The sequence below is a fragment of the Pinus tabuliformis genome, chromosome 7, assembly GCF_031772625.1.
Source record: "Pinus tabuliformis cultivar Carrire ecotype Pingquan chromosome 7, CPIR1, whole genome shotgun sequence".
Classification (NCBI taxonomy): domain Eukaryota; kingdom Viridiplantae; phylum Streptophyta; class Pinopsida; order Pinales; family Pinaceae; genus Pinus; species Pinus tabuliformis.
Window position 1 is genome coordinate 791,983,412 of NC_142293.1, and position 3,194 is coordinate 791,986,605.

The 3,194-nt window shown below is 34.6% G+C and overlaps 1 pseudogene; it reads left to right on the plus strand.

Annotated features, from left to right (window-relative positions):
* The first annotated feature begins 899 nt into the window (after positions 1-899).
* On the plus strand, positions 900-1,568 carry LOC149249949 (xyloglucan endotransglucosylase protein 1 pseudogene; annotated as a pseudogene).
* The last annotated feature ends 1,626 nt before the right edge of the window (positions 1,569-3,194 follow it).

Here is a 3,194-nt window from a genome sequence, read left to right on the forward strand (position 1 = left end):
TTTCGTAGCATAGTAGAGTAGGTTTGTATCTTATGATTTTGATTAAAACTTCATGAGCAATTAAAATTCTACACCATGATTTCTACATGGCATCAGAGCAAGAATTTCAAAGTTATTTCTTAGGAGGATCGAATTTTGAAGTTCGAGATAGTAGGATCTCTTCAGATCTGAGAAGATGGCCTCTAATGGAAAGAGGCTAGAGTATGCCTTGGAAGGCAACTCTAGATTTATTGCATGGAAGGATTGCATGGAGGCGGTATTGGATGACAATGGATTGCTAGAATACATCAAGAAAGATGTTGCAAAACCACCAGAATCTGATGCCCATAACCTTTCCCAATGGAAGAAATATGTAGCCAAGGTGAAGAGAATAATCTTGGAGGGGGTATAGGATCACATTGTCTCAAATATCCATGGAAAATAAACTCTATTTGCAATGTGGAAAGCACTAACATAATTGATCAAGAATTGTAGTGACCACAGGAAGTTGGCACTCCAGGGTGAAATTCGAAGTATTAATATGCAGAAGAATGACATTATTCACAGTATCTGAGCAGGTTCACACAATGTTGTGATGAAATTGATGGGGTTGGTGTTAATGTTCTAGAAGATGACCTAGTAAGCCTAGCCCTTCTAGGCCTTCCCAAGAGATGGCATAGCCACTAAGATTCGGTGAATGGGAGCCTAGAAACTACCAAATTGGGAAAGCTTATGGTATGATTTGGTATAGGAGGAAATAAAGTGGCACCTGACAAATCTGCAAGCACATTTACTACCTTCTATGTAATTAACTTCACCTTATTTATATTGAATTAAATTAAGTACCACTACCTTGGATCATTAGACTGAAGATATAACTTCTCCTAACATGGTGTTATTTTTTTTATGTCTCTCTACAACTATCATCTCAAGGTCCCAAAAACGACGAAATAGACTGAATTTTTGGGCAACCTCTCTGGAGATCCCTATATTATGCACACTAATGTCTTTGCTCAAGACCTTGGTAATCCCGAGCAACAATTTTACTTGTGGTTCCACCCAACCCTGTATTTTCACACTTACTCTATGATTTGGACATCAAACCAAATTATGTATGTATTCTAATCACTCTTTGCATTCATTCTTTTTCTTTCAATATAATATAATACAATACAATACTATGACCTCTCAAACTAACATGACCATGACAATCATGTTTGTGGTTGTTCATATTTTATGTAGATGAAACTCCTGTTCGAGTGTTTAAGAACATGGAGACAAAGTTAGGTAAACTCGATAGAAATTATCATTATCCCAAGAGCCAAGAAATGAGGGTCTACTCTAGCCTTTGGAATGCAGGTGATTGGGCAACCAGAGGCGGGCTTGTGAAGATCGACTGAACTAAAGTTCCCTTTGTTTCATCCTTCCACAATTTCATTGCTTCCGCTACTTCTTCTTTTGTCGTTGCTGTAGAGGAGGAGACTTTGGAATTGAACCAAGAGAAGAGGCTCCAATGGGTATGAAAGAACTACATAATCTACGATTATTGTTCAGACACCAAGAGATTCCCCCAGGGACTGCCTACCTAATGCAAATGACCCCTCAATTCAATTCAATTCCATTGAATTCAAAGATGATTTGCAGATATCTAACCCTTCCATTGATTGTTTCCTTCCAATTATTCATTTCTATTACATTTATTCTTTCATTCTTTTCAGAACACAAAAACATAAATGCATGTCAATATTAGAGGGTATCAATAATTTTATTTTTCTACTGGTAATACAAAAGAAATATTATTTTGATGATTCCGTTATGGTTTCCATGTGTGACCCATTTTTCCTTATGGTCTCCATTATGGTATGGCATGAAATTTATTTACCCTTGATACCAGAAAATATAATTCTCAAACACTGGTGTGCTATATGGAACACTATTGCATAAAAAAATATGAATGATAACAAAATAAATTTGGTTTATGATATTGAATATAGAGTCTTCACTTGACAATATATTGTTTTTGAATTTGAAGTAAGATGTCGTCTTTATTTAACTCTTCTCATTGTTCTCTTCCAATTTAACCTTTATAAAAAAACATAATATTTTTTTTTTCATCATGATTCTCCAAGTCAAGAGTCAAGAATCCTAGCTTGGTTCCACTTTATAAAAACACATATTACTTAATTTCTTTTTGTCCCATCATGATCCTTCAAGCCAGTGTGTTTCAAATTCAAATTCATTGGGTATACATCTCTTCCAAATGGAGATATGGAGTCATTTGTCCTTGGCCTAGCACCCCATACACATAACCACTTTTCTCACCATCTGTATACTTAACTTTCTTCATTGTTTTGGAACCGGTCCAATAGCTTTCTAGTAGTCTAACTGGTAGTAGTTGTTGTTTTCGGGGGCATTTTTTTAATAGTCTTACTTGAAATTAAGTAAGAAATTTTTTAGCAATCATATTTTTATACCTGCGATAGGCAGGTTATATTGTAATCATTTTACAGTTAAAATGCTTTGAATTTCGATTTGTTCTGGAAATTTTAGATAGATTTTATAAAGTCTATTAAAGTTTTGAAATAAATAACTATTAAATTGAATATTTTGAAAATTAAAAGCAATTTTTGAAATTTTTGAAATTTGAATTTGTCTCGAAATAGTCAGTGTTCAGTTTAGCAAGAATGTGCATTAGCAGCCTGGCCAAAACCATAAACAACAAATCTTGTGGATGGGATTGACAAATATTTGCTTCCATGAGAATGTGAGCCCTCTCCCATTGTTTCAGAAAGGATTGTCCCATGTTTTTGGTCTCATCAAATTCTCCCTTCAACAAAAATATATGGAGTTGTTATTTTATTTTAATATGGCAGACCACTCAAACAACTAACAATGTCACCTCCCAATTTTGATGTTAATATCATTGATAACACAATGTTCATGGGTGATACATTTATAAAGATGGTATTATGCTTTGGGAAAGATGCCCTTTAATATTGTTGACAGCACAAATTTTACCTGTGAGATGGTTATGCTTAAAAGAAGAGCATAAACTAATTGAACACTTAAGGTAGTGTAAATCAAGGAACAACATGCCACATAATAAATGTACGGTGTAACCAATATCATCATCCAACAACATATAATAACTCAATTGTCTAACATAGGATCAACGGTGCAGAGTGGCAGTGGGAGGGGAGTTCTTTCGAAAGAGA